This window comes from Elephas maximus, chromosome 16 (assembly GCF_024166365.1).
Source record: "Elephas maximus indicus isolate mEleMax1 chromosome 16, mEleMax1 primary haplotype, whole genome shotgun sequence".
Taxonomy (NCBI): domain Eukaryota; kingdom Metazoa; phylum Chordata; class Mammalia; order Proboscidea; family Elephantidae; genus Elephas; species Elephas maximus.
This window is the reverse complement of record NC_064834.1, coordinates 17,538,900-17,555,909: the sequence shown is the minus strand read 5'-3', so window position 1 is coordinate 17,555,909 and position 17,010 is coordinate 17,538,900. Positions and strand designations below refer to the sequence as shown.

Sequence of the window (17,010 nt, the reverse complement as noted above, 5' to 3'; positions counted from 1 at the left end):
GCTCCAAAGACACTGCATGTGCCTCCAAAGGAGTGGGCAAAGGACTTTAGCAGCCAAAGGCGAACGGAGGAAGCGATGGCCTGAAGCTGAAGACACTCACAACCTGGCAGAGGTGGGAGGCTTCCTCTTTCAAGCTTTGCAAACCAGTGTCAACTTCTTAAATCCTAATGCCCCAGGTGTCAGAAGACTAAGACTGCTCTCTCATCTAGAACATAAATTAAAAAGCACAAAGGAAACAAGGCATTCCTGCGTCCAGAAATGTTTGCTCAAAGGGCCACTCTGAACGGGGGGCTATAATCCCTGGTGCTCCTTTAATCCATGGGTTTTCCAGTTGGACCTCATTCTTGAAAAGGGGCAACGCTTATGCCTATCAAAGTATAGATACTAGCTTAGTAGGCAATCCATCCAAAAAGTGGAACAGACTTTCCTGACCAACTATCAGTCTAGACTCCTCAGGTCAGTGTTCTTGGGAGGAGCTTGAATATGACTAATCCCACAGGTGACCTCTGTGACATAATAAGGAGCATAGCTAAACTTCTGAGCACTAGCCACACACTGAGTGCTTAACGTGTTTTAACTTCCTCAATCCATATAAAGACCCGCTAAAGGAGGTGTAGAATGAGTTCTATCTTACAGGACTGTTTTAGTTATCTATTGTTGTTGTTAGGTGCCCTGGAATTGGTTCCGACTCATAGCGACCCTATGTATAACAGAACAAAACACTGCCTGCTCCCGTACCGTCCTCACAACTGTTGCTCTTCGAGCCACTCTATCAATCCATCTCCTTGAGGGTATTCCTCTTTTTTGCTTACCCTCTACTTTACTAAATGTGGTGTCCTTCTTGAGGGACTAGTCCTCCAGATAACATGTCGAAAGTACACAAGAAGTCTCGCCATCCTCGCTTCTAAGGAGCATTCTGGCTGTCCTTCTTCCAAGACAGATTTGTTCATTCTTCTGGCAGTCCATGATATATTCAATATTCTTCACCAACACCATAATTCAAAGGCATCAATTCTTCTTTGGTCTTCCTAATTCATTGTCCGGCTTTCACATGCACATGAGGCAACTGAAAATACCATGGCTTGGGTCAGGTGCACCTTACTCCTCAAAGTGACATCTTTAAGAGATTTTTTGCAGCAGATTTGCCCAATGCAACACATCATTTGATTTCCTGACTGCTGCTTCCATGGTGTTGATTGTGGATCCAAGTAAAATGAAATCCTTGACAACTTCAATCTTTTCTCCATTTATCATGATGTTGCTTATTGGTCCAGTTGTGAGGATTTTTGTTTTATGTTGAGATGTAATCCGTATGATGAAGGCTATAGTCTTTGATCTTCATCAATAAGTACATCAAGTACTCTTCGCTTTCAGCAAGTAAAGCTGTGTCATCCAGGTAACGCAGTTTGTTAATGAGCCTTCCTCCAATTCTGATGCTACCTTCTTCTTCATACAGTCCAGCTTCTTGGATTTTTTGCTCAGCATACAGGTTGAATAAGTACGGTGAAAGGAAGCAGCCCTGACACACACTTTTCCTAATTTTAAACCATGCAGTATTCCCTTGTTCTGTTTGAACGATTGCTTCTTGATCTACATACAGGTTCCACATGAGCACAAATAAGTGTTCTGGAATTCCCATTCTTCGTAATGTTATCCATAATTTGTTATGATCCACATAGTCAAATGCTTTTGCATAGTCAGTAAAACACAGGTAAACATCTTTCTGGTATTCTCTGCTTTCAGCCAAGATCCATCTGATGTCAACAATGGTATCTCTTGTTCCTCTTCTGAATTTGGCTTGAATTTCTGGCAGTTCCCTGTCAATACACTTCTTCAACTGTTTTTGAATTATCTTCAGCAAATTTTACTTGCATGTGATGTTAATGATCTTGTTCAATAATTTCTGCATTCCAATGGATCACCTTTTTTTGGAATGGGCACAAATATGGATCTCTTCCAGTGGGTTGGCCAGGTAGCTGTCTTCCAAATTCCTTGGCATAGACAAGTGAGTGCTTCCAGCTTTGCATCTGTTTGTTGAAACATCTCAATTGGTATTCGTCAATTTCTGGAGCCTTGTTTTTCGCCAATGCCTTCAGTGCAGCTTGGGCTTCTTCCTTCAATAACATCAGTTCTTGATCATATGTTACCTCCTGAAATGGTTTAACACTGATCAACTCTTTTTGGTACGGTGACTCTGTACATTCCTTTTATCTTCTTGTGATGCTTCTGTGTCATGCAATATATTGTCTATAGAGTCCTTCAATATTGCAACTCGAGGCTTAAGTTTTTTCTTCAGCTCTTTCAGCTTGAGAAATGCTGAGTGTGTTCTTCCCTTTTGTTTTTCTAACTCCAGGTCTTTGCACATTTTATTATAATACTTCACGTTGTCTTCTGGAGCTCCCCTTTGAAATCTTCTGTTCAGCTCTGTTACTTCATCATTTCTTTCATTTGCTTTAGCTACTCTCCATTCAAGAATAAGTTTCAGAGTCTCTTCTGACATCCATTTTGGCCTTTTCTTTCTCTCTTGTCTTTTTAATGACCTCTTGCTTTCTTCATGTATGATGTTCTTGATGTCATCCCATTACTGATCTGGTGTTCAGGCATTAGTATGCAATGTGTCAAATCTATTCTTGAGATGGTCTCTAAATTTGGGAGGGATATACTGAAGGTCGTAGTTTGGTGCTCATGGACTTGTTTTAATTTTCTTCAGCTTCAATTCGAACCTGCATATGCGCAATTGATGTCGGCCCTGGCCTTGTTCTGATATTGAGCTTCTCCATCGTCTCTTTCCACAGATGTAGTCAATTTGATTCTTGTGTATTCCATTTGGACAGGCCCACGTGTACAGTTGCCACTTATATTGCTGGAAAAAAAGGTATTTGCCCTGAAGACGGTGTTGCTCTTGTAAAATTCTATCATCTGATCTCTGACGTTGTTTCTAATACCAAAGCCATATTTTCCACCACCTATCCTTCTTTGTTTTTCCCAACTTTCACATTCCAATCACTAGTAATTATCAATGCATTTTGATTGCATGTTTGATCAATTTCAGACTGCATAAGTTGATAAAAATCATCCATTTCTTCAATTTTGGCCTTAGTGATTGATGAGTAAATTTGAATAATAGTTGTATTAACTGGTGTTCCTTGTAGGTATATGGACATTATCCCATCACTGACAGCGTTGTACTTCAAGATAAATCTTGAAATGTTCTTTTTGACAATGAATGCTACGCCATTCCTCTTCAATTTGTCATTCCTGGCATAGGTGGCCATATGGTTTTACGGTTAAAATGGCCAATACCAGTACATTTCAGCTCACTAATATGCCTAGGCTATCAATCTTTATGCGTTCCATTTTATTTTGATGACTTCAATTTTTTCTAGACTCATACTTATTATATATTTCACGTTCGGAGCATTAATGGATGTTTGCAGCTGTTTCTTCTCATTTTGAGTCATGCCACATCAGCAAATGAAGGTCCCGAAAGTGTCACTCCATCCATGTTATTAAGGTCGACTCTACTTTGAGGACGCAGCTCCTCCCTAATTGTATTTTGAGTGCCTTCCAACCTGAGGGGCTCATCTTCCAGTACAATATCAGACAATGTTCTGCTGCTATTCATAAGGTTTTCACTGGCCTTTTTTTTTTTTTTAGAAGTAGATCACCAGGTCCTTCTTCCTAGTCTATCTTAGTCCTGAAGTACCGCTGAAACCAGCCCAGGTGACCCTGCTGTTATCTGAAATACTGATGGCATAGCATCCAGTATCACGGCAACATGCAAGCCACCACAGTATGACAAACTGACAGATAAGTGGCGGTTAGTTATCTAGTGCTGCAATAACAGAAATACCACACGTGGATGGCTTTAACAAACAGAAATTCATTTTCTCACAGTTTAGAAGGCTAGAAGTTTGAATTTAGAGCTCGAGCTCTAGCGGAAGGCGTTCTCTCACTGTCGGCTCTGGAGGAAGATCCTTGTCTCTTCAGCTTCTGCTTCCTGGTTCCTTGGAGATTTCTATGTGTCTTTGCATCTATCCTACTGCATCTCTGCTCTGCTCACTCGTTTAATCTCTTTCATATCTCCAAAGAGACTAACTCAAAATACACTCTACACTAATCCTGCCTTCTTAGCATAACAAAGACAACCCATTCCCAATTGGGATTATAACCACAGGTATAGAGGTTAGGATTTACAACACATATTTTGAGGGGACACAATTCAATTCAAAACAAGGATATTAGAAAAGGCTCCAGAGTCCATGCTCTTAGCCACTCCACTTACTGACTCTTAACCCCCGGATACACACAGGGACACTCAGCTACCACCAATAACTTTTGCAGGTGGTTTACTTGAAGAAGCTTCAGAAAGGGACACTGCTTAAAACTAGGTATTGTTGCTGAAATTTTTATCACCAAAGGAGACATTTGGTTATTGCTGCTTTAATATTTTCCCACTCTACACATAGAACCTTTGGATCTTGTTGGTGCTGGAGCTGTTTTCTGAAGAAAAGTCATGGCCCAGCCTTCAGTCCCATCCTGAGTCCACTGATACTGAACGAGGGGCATCAGGCATGTGTCCACCCAGCTAGGCTGACTAGATCCACCATCTGCTCCATCAGTTAGCTGAACCAAAGGCCCTAGTCTCAGGCGGTCACCTCAACTTTCGGCCACCTAAACTTTCTCCAAAGCATGGAAGTGAGAAGTATTTATGGAGGACTCATGAAGGAAAGGCTGCCATCAACTTCTCTACACCAGTGACTTTGAACCAGAAGTGAGGTTCTGAGGTACACCCTGGTGTAGGTATGTGGAAAAGACCCCCCAGACAATATTTATGCACTCTGTGCCCCCAGACAATACTGATACACCCCATGCCCCCAGTTGGGAGCCAGAGTACTCCTTGGAACTGCTGACTCAAGCAAGACCCTCAGAGAACTGAACACAAGGACCACAGGGTGAAGTTTCCTGGAGGAACTGTGTTCCTGACCTCCATTCTCTTAGCTACCTTTGGGCTATACTAAGGGGCCTGAGGAAAAAGGGACCCATGAAACTCAATCTTGTATTTACAGCTGGGATATCATTTGGATTCTGTGGTAGTTATCAACACTGTTCACAAATACTTTACTCACACTCCTAGACTTGTACTTCCCTGACCACTTACAAGTCACATGTTATCATGTGACTTGCTTTGGCCAAAGAAATGAGTAGAAGAATTACATGCCATTTCTAAGCAGAAGCTTTAAGAGCTAGGGCATGCTTTGCCACTGTCTCTTTTCCCTCTATCACAGTGCCCAACAACATTTAGGAAGGTGGCTGTTTCATCAGCCTGAGTCCCGGAGAAATGATGATGACCTATAGTGAGCATGTGCCAAGAGAAAGCATAAACCTTATGTTGTTTTGAGCCACTGAGATCTGGTTTTATTTGTCATTGATACAAACCTAGCCTATTCTGACTGACACAGCTGAACTTTATTTATTTTTAAATTTTATACTTCATTAATTTTTTTTAATTGTGCTTTAGGTAAAAGTTTACAGAGCAAATTAGTTTCTCATTGAACAGTTAATACACAAGCTGTTCTGTGACATTCATTACCAACCCCGCAATATGTTAACACTCTCCCCTACTCCACCCCAGGTTCCCTCCTTCTGTTCATCCAGTTTTCCTGTCCCTTCCTACCTTCTCATTTTGCTTTTGGGCTCGTGTGCCCAAAGGTGTCCTATACATGAATTGAACTATGAAGAACATTCCTCACATATGTTATTGTTGACCCTATAGACCTGTCCAATCTTTGGCTGAATGGTAAACCTCAGGAGAGACTTCAGTACTGAGTTAAAAGGTGTCCACAGACCATACTCTTGGGGTTTCTCCAGTCTTTGTCAGACCAGCAAGCCTGGTCTTTTTTTTCTGTGTGTGTGAATTTGAATTTTGTTCTACATGTTTCTCCTGCTCTGTCTGGGATCCTCTATTGTGATCCCTGTCAGAGCAGTCAGTGGTGGTAACCGGGCACCATCTAGTTGTTCTGGGCTCAGTCTGGTGGAGGTTGTGGTAGTTGTGGTCTATTAGTCCTTTGGACTAATCCTTCCCTTGTGTCTTTGGTCTTCTTCATTCTCCTTTGTTCCAGCTGGGATGGGATCAGTAGACATATCTTAGATGGCTGCTCACAGGCTTTTAAGACCTCAGGTGCTATACTCACCATAGTTGGATGTAAAATATTTTCCTTATGGACTATGTCACACCAATTGAGCTAGATGTCCCCCAAGACCATGGTCCCCAGCCCTCAGTCCAGTAGCTCAGTCTCTCAGGGCGTTGGGACGTATCTGTGAAACTTCTATGACTTTGCCCTGGTCAAGTTGTGCTGACATCCCCAGTATTGTGTACTGTCTTAGTCTTCACCAAAGTTATCACTTATCTACTATCCAGTTAATGTTTTTCCCTCCCCACCCATCCCCTCACTCATAACCATCAAAGGTCGTTTCTTTCTGTGTGGAAACGTTTCCACATGACACAGCTGGACTTTAAATGCATCTTCTGCTTATGAAAGCGGTGCGTGCTCACGATAAAAACAGGAACATCACAGAAAAGTGGAACACAGACAAATGAAAATTCCACTGTATTTCCACCCTTAGAGAAAAGCAATGTTAATCAACTGTTTGGTGTATATTTTCCATACTTTTCATTGTATATATAGTTTTCTTTTAAAAAACAAAAGTAGAATAACCGCTTCTCTTTTGAGACCTGCTGTTTTCACTTAATAGAGCAGATTTCTGAGTCCTTCTCTGGAGCTCACTGCTCTAAAGATTAAGAGAGCTGTGGATATAAAATCAGCACTCTGTCTCCAGCTTCAGGCTCCCCAGGGAAGGATGTCTCTAAAGTCCAGCCTTTCTTAGTGGCAGCTTCTAAGGAAAGGCTCAGCTGCAAGGCGGAGAGGCTGGCTCAGCCTGGAATGGCACAAAGAGGCCTTTTTCAGAAGCTTTTCTGAAAAGCAAAAGGTGCAGTGGGAGCAGCCAGGGATGGATAGGTGGGCACGGGCCAGTGGTGTTCTGCTCCTTAGTTGCAGTAGGATAATCAAAGGGGCTGCAATTTCCCTTCCTGCATTGAAACTGGGAAGAGGGGGAGGCTATCCATTACTGAGCTTCCAAGGGGGCACAGATCTGCTCCCGGAAAGGGAGTGTCAGCAGCACTCCTGTGACCGGGCTCAGGCTGCATTAAGAACATGTGGACGTGCTGGGCTGGAGTGGGGGAGGGTTTCCAGAAGACAGCTCTTCTGTCAGATACCAGAAGTTTAGTCCACTGGGTATGGGACTTACAACAAAAAGTAATAATAATAGCTAACACTGGATCGATTCATCTCTGGAAAAAGAAAAGAGACGAAGTCAGTAGTCCTCTCTAAAAAAAAAAAAAGTGGTTCTTTCCATTTACTGAGTATTTTTTACTTTTAAAAGATTGTCCTGTTTCGTGTCCAAGTACAGGACTGAGCACGTAGTTAAGTATTTAATAAATGTTTCTATAGTTAACAGAACCAGGTCCTCCTGTGTCTTCTCCCTTCTTCCATTCACCACTGAATGAGCAGGGGTTTGCTGAGTAATCTTCTCTAAGAATGGGGCTGTCTGGGGCTGGGGATCCAAAGCTGGGTCAAGCAGCTACTGGAATGGCCCATTTTCCCCGGGGAGGAGAGAGGTGCAGCATCCCTGGGACAGTAGAATGATGTGGCAAGGGGTCGGGCTCTGGGCACAGCTGGCCTGGGTTCGAATTCTGATTTAGGTGGGTGGGAGAGGAAAGTTAATACGGTGAGGGTGGACAGCATGAGTTTATGCGACCTTGGGCAAATTATGTAATCTCTGTGTTTTCTTTCATTATCTGTAAATTGGAGGTAATGGCAAGAGTTGGGAAGTATTCCCTCCTCTTCTATTTTCTGGAAGAGATTAGGTGAAATTAGCATTGATTCTTATTTAAAATTTGGAAGACTCTTCCAGTGGGCCTGGAGATTTTTTTTTTTTTTTTTTTGGATGGGGATCTTTTTATTTATGAATTCAGTTTCTTTAATAGTTAATAAGATTACTCAGATGGTCTATTTTTTTTCTTGGTTGAGTTTCGGTAGTTTGTGGTTTTCAAGGAACTGGTATATTTCTTCTAAGTTGTCAAATTTATGAGAGTCAGGTTGTTCACTGTAGACCTGGTAGGTTTTGCATGGGTCATTCTGGTCCATGGGAACCTAACCATGGAGCTGCTTCAGGCCCCCTTCCCAGAGAAGGCTGGAGAGAGCAGGTCCTGTGAGACCGACATCCTCATCCCTGTCAATGACCCAGCCTTGCCCAACTCTGGGGACTTTCTACGGTTCAGAGTGTGTGCCAAGTCCCATCAAAGAAGTCAGCATGAATCTCACAGGCAGCCAAATCTGACCTCTGTGGAAGGGAAGCAGCCTAGGAAAAGACCTGGAATTAGACAGGATGGGGCATGCTCCCTGATATGAATGAGTGATCAGGCGGGAAAGCCAGCTCTTCCCAGAAGTCATGACCCAGTGGGGTCTGAGTAACATCCACTCCTATCCTGGGGCCCTCGGCTGTGCCCAGGCTTCCCAATTTACAAGTCCCTACACGCTGAGGCAGAGTAAAAACAAATTCAAAATGCCCCCTCGGCATTTGCCAACCACTAGGTGGCCAAACTGCCTGCTTCTATGAGGAAGAGCCTGACTGTGGGCCCAGGGAGACTACACTGAGGCCCCATCTTGAATCTGGCTGGGTGTAGTTTGGACAAGCTGTTTCTCCCCTCTGAGCCTTGGGTTCCCCATCTGGGAAGGCTTGGGCTTAGGGATCATTGTGATTCTGTTCTCACAGAAATCCTTTCTGCAGAGACAAAGATTTCCAGGACTGGACTGTCTTCCTGACTCCTTGGTCAGACACTGAAGCCCCAGTATCATCTCCACCACATCAGAGCCATCCTTCACCAAGCACCTTCTGTGCGCCAAGCGCTATACAGGGTACTTTGTGTGTGTTATCTCTACTCTACCGAGTAGATGCTTTCACCATTTCTCAGATGGGGAAACTGATGTCCAGAGACACCAATCAGGGATAGCAAGGCTGCTGGCAACTTTGCTTTCTTTTTTTCTATCTCCCATGTGGGCCCAACTGGGGCACTCAAGGTTCTTTCTGCTGCTTCCACTTCAGAAAAAGAACAAAAGTATGGGAAACAGCCCCAGCCACCTGAGGGGCTGGTGTGCTGAGCTCTGAATGCAGCCACAGCTGTATCTGGTTCTGCTTCTGCGCCCCTGAGGTCACAACAGCCAGGCCGCTGCCCAGGGGCTTACCACCCTCCAGAAAGGACAAAGAGGACTGAGGCCCTCTAATCCCAAAGGGGCTGCCTTAGGCTTCTCCTCACTCTCTTATGCCAGGGTTCAAGTTGAACAACCAAGACTCTCAGGATCAGCCCAGGGGCCTTAGGAGAAGACTCTGCTTTCAAGATGCTCCCCAGCCCCGCGAGGAGAGGCCCTGGCCATGACATTTCCTTATTTATTATCCCTGCTATGATTTCCGATGTCTGTTGAATCGCCCTCTCCTTCCCCAAGTTCCTCTTATTACTTCCCACATTGTCCTTATCTTGGACAACTGCCAAGTTTGACTCAGAGGCCTCAGACTCACACTGGTGGAGAGAGGAGGCCCTGCTGATTCCATTAAGGGACGAAGGAACGAAGCCAGCCTGTGGTAATTATATAGCTGGTCAGCGAGAAAATGTGCCAGCCCCATAAATATCTGGCACCAGGATCAATCAAGCAGCTCGGCTCCAACCCACGTCAATAAGCAAGCACTGTCACTGCCTACAAAGACCCTGCAAAGTCAGATGGCAGGGAGGGGAATGGTGTCTCTCCAAGTGCCCACACTCAGTGCTGCTGAAGCTTCACACAGAGGGCTGCTGCCCATAGGGCTCAGAGGAGTGAGTAGTAGGGGGTGAAGCTTCCACAAGTCACAGCCCCTCCTTGGAGTGGATGGAGTGGAAGCATGAGAAAACTCTTCTAACCTGGTCTGGGAGAGACCCCAAATGGAGTGCTAAGCACTCCTCCCCTGGGAAAAGGACAAGGCAGCTCTAACAGCACTAACACAGACCGATTTCTGAGAGAGATTGTTAAGTAAAAAAAGCTAGATGCAAAGCGGTGAATGTACTCCCACTCCTATTAAAAAAAAAAAAAAATACCATTGCCATCGAGTCGATTCCAACTCATAGCAACCCTACAGGACAGAGTAGAACCGCCCCATAGAGTTTCCAAGGAACACCGGGTGGGTTTGAACTGCTGACCTTTTGGTTAGCAGCAGTAGGATTTAACCACTACACTACCAGGGTTTCCCCCACTCCCATTAGTAGCTGAAAAACGAGGTCTGCGTCTGGAGCCACAGTCCCAACCCCATTCTTTCTAGCTGTGTGACCTTGGGCAAGTCACTTATGTTCTCTCTGACAGTTTCCTCGTCTTAAAAAAAAAAAAAGATAATAACAGCACCTACCTCACAGGATCATTGTGAAGATTTAAATAATTTTATACTTCTGTAAAGTGCTCACAACAGTGCCTGTCCACGGTAGGTGTACTGTGAACACTACCTACTATTATAAAATACATTTATGTTCACCCAGACATGGAACATCTCTACAACTGGGAACAGTGGTTGCCTCTGGGAAAGGGAACTGGATGTCTGGGGACAGGAGTGAGAGGGAGATGGACTTTTCCCTACTATCCTTTTCTACCCTCAGAATACTGTATTGTGTGTATCTATTACCTATTAAATAGTAATACCTATTATTAAAATAGAGGAGCCCTGGTGGTACAATGGTTAAGGTCCAGCTGTTAACCAAAAAGTCAGTGGTTCAAACCCCCCAGTGACCCCATGGGAGAAAAAAATCTGGCAATCTGTGCCTGTAAAGATTTCAACCTAGGAAACCCTTTGGGACAGTTCTACTCTGTCAAACAGGGCCACTATGAGTCGGAATCAACTCGACAGCACCCAACAACAACAATATTATTAAAATGAATAAATAGGGTACATTTTTTTCAAATGACGCCATAGAGCTTTAAAGTGTAGCGGGAGCATGAACAACAACTAGAGACATGCAGGTGGAGGGAGGCTAGAAAGGCCAAGGGGGGATGGAAACTTCTTCATATCTCAAGTCAGGAGCAAGGGAGACTGTGTTTAGAGCTTGAAAGAGGGACATGAAGAAAAGCTGCCAAGTGCCACGTCACACGGGGGCAAGAAGTGTTGGTGTGACCCCTAGGGGACAGAGGCATCAGAATTACACAGAGTCACCATGTCCCCAGTATTCCAGGTGCGCCCTCCTCCCCCGAATCTCCTGACAGATGAGTCCTGGGCTGGGTGGGCAGAGGGGCCACTGGGGTTGGCTGATTTCCAGGAGTTGTCAAGCAGCACCACGGAGAGATAGGCATTCTCCTGCTTGTGGGTAGGAATACCCCTCCAGGCTGCCTCCACTGACCGAAAACACTTGCACAGGGGTCATAAACCACTTGCCTTTGCCCCATTGAGGTAAGCCAGGTAACCCCAGGGGCCAGATGCTCTTGAGGACTGATGGGAGAAACAGATGCAGAAGGCCACAACCTTATCCCCACCTAGATACCAGGTGGGACTCTTGATCGTCAGCAATTGGGGAGTACCCCTTGCAAATAACCTGGGGAAGATGGACCCTCCCAGACCCCACTATTCCTCAGCTACACTGAGGGAACCAGAAGATGTGCACCCTGGACAGAGTAGATCTGCCTGATACCAGACTAAAGCCAAGACGCCAATGTCCAATTTACCCCTGCAAAGCTTCAATGTCAGCCCAACTTTTTCAGCACATTTCTGGATTCCCTCTCCACCCACAAAGTGACACCAGCTACAGACGCAAGCCCAGTGAGCTGAAGCGAAGCAGGGAGTAGGGAAAGAATGAGGCTGCAACCCCACCATTCTTCTCTTCTTTTGGGTCACCAGCCCCCAGCTACTTCCTGACGAACTTGCCTAGGGCTGCTCGATTCCCTGGCTTTGGATCGTTTATGGTGCTTAGCAACCCCCTCCTCTTCTCCCCTCTGGAGCCCTGACATACACTGTCCCACAGTACACAGCCCCTTCCTGCTCCCAAATACCTCTCATGACTCCTGACTACGGAGAAGGGCAGCTTTGATGGTCTGACCTAAGGACAGAGAGGTGTCCTCTGCCTGTCTATGTGAACACAGCTTCTTCACATCAGCTTCTGCCCACATCCACCCCACACACCAGACGCATAAGAGGAGGCCCTCAAAGCAGAAAACACAGTCTCCTGGCCCCATGCAGTTGGCCAGAGGTAAAGATAAAGCCTTAGTTTTTCCCTCCTACCTGTCCTGATTGCTGAGGTAAAGGAAAAAAATTGCCGTTGAGTCAATTCTGACTCATGATGACCCCAGGTGTGTCACAGCAGAACTGTGCTCCATAGGGTCTTCAAAAGCTAATATTTCAGAAGCAGATTGTCAAGACTTTCTTCCAACGTGCTTCTGGATGGACTCGAACCTCCAACCTTCTGGTTAGCAGCCAAGTGCGTTAACCATCCAGGGACTCTGGCTGCCAAGGTAATGAGGAAAATTGACACATTTTCTCTGGCAGCAAACAAAGGAGCTGCTGAGAGGACTGGAAAGTGCCCTGTGGTGAGGACAACGCCATCTGGTGAGGAGCCAGGAGCCATTCACAGGCAGGCTCCTCCACAGGAAGCACTTGGCTCCGGGCATGTTCCTGACAGCACCAAGTGTGAGGGTCCAGACTGAGGAGGAAGCCATGCAAGCTCCGAGTTTACGGCTGACTGGCATCTCCCTGTCAGGGTGCGCTCAGAGAACATACACTTGAGTAAACATTAGAAAGAGGAAAAGAAGTCCATTGCTGCTGAAAAATCACAATACAAAATGAGCTGCGATCCAAGAGAACATATCTTCTCCACCCTGCTTGTGGGCCGGGGTGAGAGCTCCCCCAACTCAGTGCGAATTAAGAGCCCTGAGGGAACAGCTCTGACAGCAGGGCTCTGTCAGACCAGGTTTTCTCCAGATTCAGGGCCTTCGTCCAGCAAGTGCCCACAGAGGTGCCTGGCTCAGCTGATCAGATTCCTGCCTTCCCACGCCCACAACAAAGCTGAACTCGGGAGTCCCTGTGTGGTGCAAACGGTCAACACTCTCACTGCTAAACGAAAGGCTGGCAGTTCAAGTCCCCTCAGAAAAAAGGCCTGGCCATCTACTTCCAAAAAACCAGCCACTGAAAACCCTACAGAGCACAATTGTACTCTGACACACATGGGGTCATCATGAGTTGGACTCCATGGCAACTGGTTACCCTGGCCCTGAGCCAAACTCAGTCAGTCCAGGCACCATCACCGTGCCACGCAGCAGCCCCAGCAGCTGCTTCCTCCCAGACCTCGGAGGGCAGAAGGATCTCACACACCCCCTTGGGATTCAGAGAAACATAAATGCTGGGACTTGGCATTCAAGGCCCTGCCCAACACAGATCCAGCCTACAAGACCATCTCCTGCCTGGTCACACTGGCCCCTGCGTCTGCTCTCCCACATTCCTGGCCTCACACCTTCACTCACACTGCTTCTTCTGCCTGGAATGCCTTCCTCTGCCTCTTCCACGCAACCTATCCCATCCCATCCTCCCAGACCCCTCCCAAATGTTCCCACTTGGGCAGAAGGCTCCCTTGGGCCAATCCCTGATGACAAACTCTGTCCCTCTGCTCTGTAACATTCAATCTAGCACCATTTCCCTAGTCATTGCCCAGACACACCTCTCGTCTTCCTAAAAGATGCTGTTATGGATAGAATCGTATCCCCTCAAAAGCAATGAGGAAGTCCCAACCCCTATACCTACAAATTTGACCCTATTTGGAAATAGGAGTTTTCTTTTGTTATATTAATGAGGACATGCTGAGCAGGCTGGGTCCTGAGCCTAATCATTTCTGAGTTATAAAAAGCAGAATAGACACAAGGACATACAGGAGAAAGAAGGGTGCCATATAAGGACCCAGCTACAAGCAGAGAGTGCCTAGGATTGCCAGCAGACACCGAAAACTAGGAGAGAGGCCGAGGACCTGATTTGGACTTTGAACCTCCAGCACTGTGAGAAAAGAAATTTCTGTTCTTTAAAGCCACCCACTTGTGGTATGTTTTTCTTACCGCAGCACCGGGTAACTAAGGAGGGTGCCTCAGGAACTCACCCTTTTCACCTGGTAAGCTCCTACCCATCCCATAAACCCTCACTTTAAGTTGTTGCCTCTGGGAGTTTTCTGATTGCTCACCCACCCAAAGCTGAGTTACCTCTGCCTCCTCAGGTGCTCCCACAGGGCTTTGAGAAACCACATTATATGGTGGTTATTTCCTTATACACCTGCCTCCACTGCTAGATGACTAGCTCCTCAAGACAAGGTCAGGGTCTGATTTTCTGATCATTCCGCAACATTGGTTGTGCTGCTATGAGGATGAGATAGTGCATGTAAAGCACTTGGCACCAAGCCAGGCACACTGAACCCCCTTGAATTTGGGCTCTTGTGTTATTCTTCACCTGTGCATCCTGCTGTTGGGCCCAGAACACGTGCTCAGGAGGACTTGCTGCACTGAGCGGGTAGGAGTGGTGTGCCTCATACCCTTCCAGCCTAGCAGGCCCGGGGCACATGCAATGAAAAGAGCTGAATGACTTACGGTGGGGGGAAGTGGGGAGGCAGAGGCCCAGGAGGAGGGGGCAGAAGAGCCACGGCCAGACATTGAGGCCCACCTTCCTCGCCAAGAATCCCACAGGCCGCCTGCCCTCTGGACAGATCCCACTTCTGCCGCTGGCTTTCTCTGCTCTTGCTCTCAGCTGCCCATGAAGGACATCAAGAGCATGGAAGCACTTCGAAGATGGCCCACCATGATGGGGAAATGAGCCTAGTGGAAATAATCCCAGAGCACCCAAGGGGGGCAATCTGACAGGCAAGGAAGAAACAGCATGCTCTCTCCCCAGCACCGGGGCAACCCCACCTCTGCCAAGAACCCAGAAGAGGACACTGGCAGGCTGAACACAGCAAAGCAAAGCCTGTTCATGTATCCTCTTCAAACATAAAAGGAGAGGATGTTTCTGTTTGAAAGAGAAGCCACAACAAAGGCTCTGGCCCACAGCCATCTCCACAGAAGCCCTTCCCTGTCCCTGATTACTCCCTCCCTCCATCAGCTGCCCCTGTGAAATCCATATAGCGGGCACACTGCAGCCTTCCCTTTGTCATCGAGACACTGAGGGGGAGTCAGGAGCTGCTGGCAGTGTGAGAAGGAATTCAAACAGTATCCCCCCACAGACTTCTGACCAGAGGGGCGTTATGATAAAACAGGTTCCCATGACCAATCAACAGTCAGTCCACTGAGGCAGCACTGACCCACACTCCCCACCCTGCCCCTGTAGAAGGTCTACTCGCTCGTCCCACAAGGCACTGCCCAAATGTCAAGTCCTTTGAAGACTCTGGCTTCCATATCCACCACTGCCCCTTCCCACACTGCTGCTCTCGGGAAGAACTCACTCCTCTTCCCAGCAGTCCACATTTTGTCTGCGCCGGTACTGTAGTACTCAGTGTTGCCGAACCGTGTATCCCCCAGCGCTGGGCTTCTTCACAGAAAGACCCTGGTCTATTTCCCGTCTTTTTCCCCTGCCTCTGGACACTAGCCTGGAGCATGGCAGTGCTCAAGGGCAGTTTTAATGAAGGAAAGCACCCAGGAGCTCTTCTCTCACCCAGAGGAAGCCCCTGCCTGACTGCGCCCTCCCTGGGGGCCCCAGACAACACTCCGCCATCCATTTTCCACCTTCCTATCCTCCTCTTCTAGAAAGCAAACGCCTAATTCCAATTGGTTGGACACAACAGTAGGGGGCCCTTGAGCTAAGGCAGACGGCCTTGAAGGGCAGCCCTGGCGTAGGAGGTAGGCAACCTGGGTTCTCATCCTGGATCTACTGCTCTGAGACCCTGAACAAGTCCCTCCCAGACCTCCCTTTTCCATCCATGGAACAAGATGACAAAGACAGCTCTAATATTTTATGGGAGATTCTCCCAACCGGTGGCCTGTGAACTAAATCTAGCTTGCAAATGTGTTTTATTGGCTTGACGTTATACAAAATTTGAGAAAACTCACATAAAAATCCAGATGTCTAGCTTCTATTTAAAACAATCAGAGCACTTGACTATTCTGGCCCATTTTCTCCATGGCACACTTGGCTGGAGATGAATAGTAGCTGTTCCTTCTAGATAGGCACGTACTCTTTAGTTTGCTACAGTCCCCACCACTCCCTACTGTCATATATGCAATCTGAGTCACTTATTACCAACATGCTCAATGTCTCTTAGACATTTGCATTTACAATCCCTGAACTATGGTTCTCAACTTTGGCTGCCAGCACTTTAGAATGACCAACAGATGCCTAGATCCAGGCCCATGCCCAGACATTTTGAATCAACTGGTCTTGGGAGTAGGGCCAAGGCAGTGTTCATCGAATAGCTCCTCAGGTGATTCTAATGCCAGCCAGGAATGAGAACCACTGGTCCAAAGGCCCTGCTGGCTGTGAGGAACCTGTGCCCCTGTGTAAAGAAGCAGACAGCAGGAAAGAAAGGATGGGGACAGCAGGCTGAGTTAAGAGCACCCATAGGTGCCTCTGGAAAAAACAAGCCTCGCACCAGGGCCACCACCACCACCACCTCCACCAGCTTTTCTAGTGCAAATGCAACAAGCTCTGTGAGCTTCACTTAGAAACAATGGACAGACCAGTCCCTCCTTCGTGCCCTCCTGTTAGATAGCCACTGTACAGGCTGCTTCCCTCACCAGACTATGTTTGCTAATTCACACCTCCCTCTCCTTCTGGGCCCTGCTCAATGCCCACGCCTCCTCTAGGAAGCCTGCTCAGCCTAAAATCAGCTGTATGAGAGAGGCTGGCTCCCGTCCCTCATGCTCCATCAACATTGTTTGTATTTGTTTCTCTAAACAGATCTTAGACCCTTTTCATGCCCCTGTG

The 17,010-nt window shown here is 46.8% G+C and overlaps 1 protein-coding gene across 4 annotated transcripts in view; it reads right to left on the bottom strand.

Moving 5' to 3' along the window:
• The window catches only part of LRRC20 (leucine rich repeat containing 20), a 110,234-nt gene that overhangs the window by 37,906 nt on the left and 55,318 nt on the right, over nucleotides 1-17,010 (bottom strand). The window lies entirely within an intron of this gene.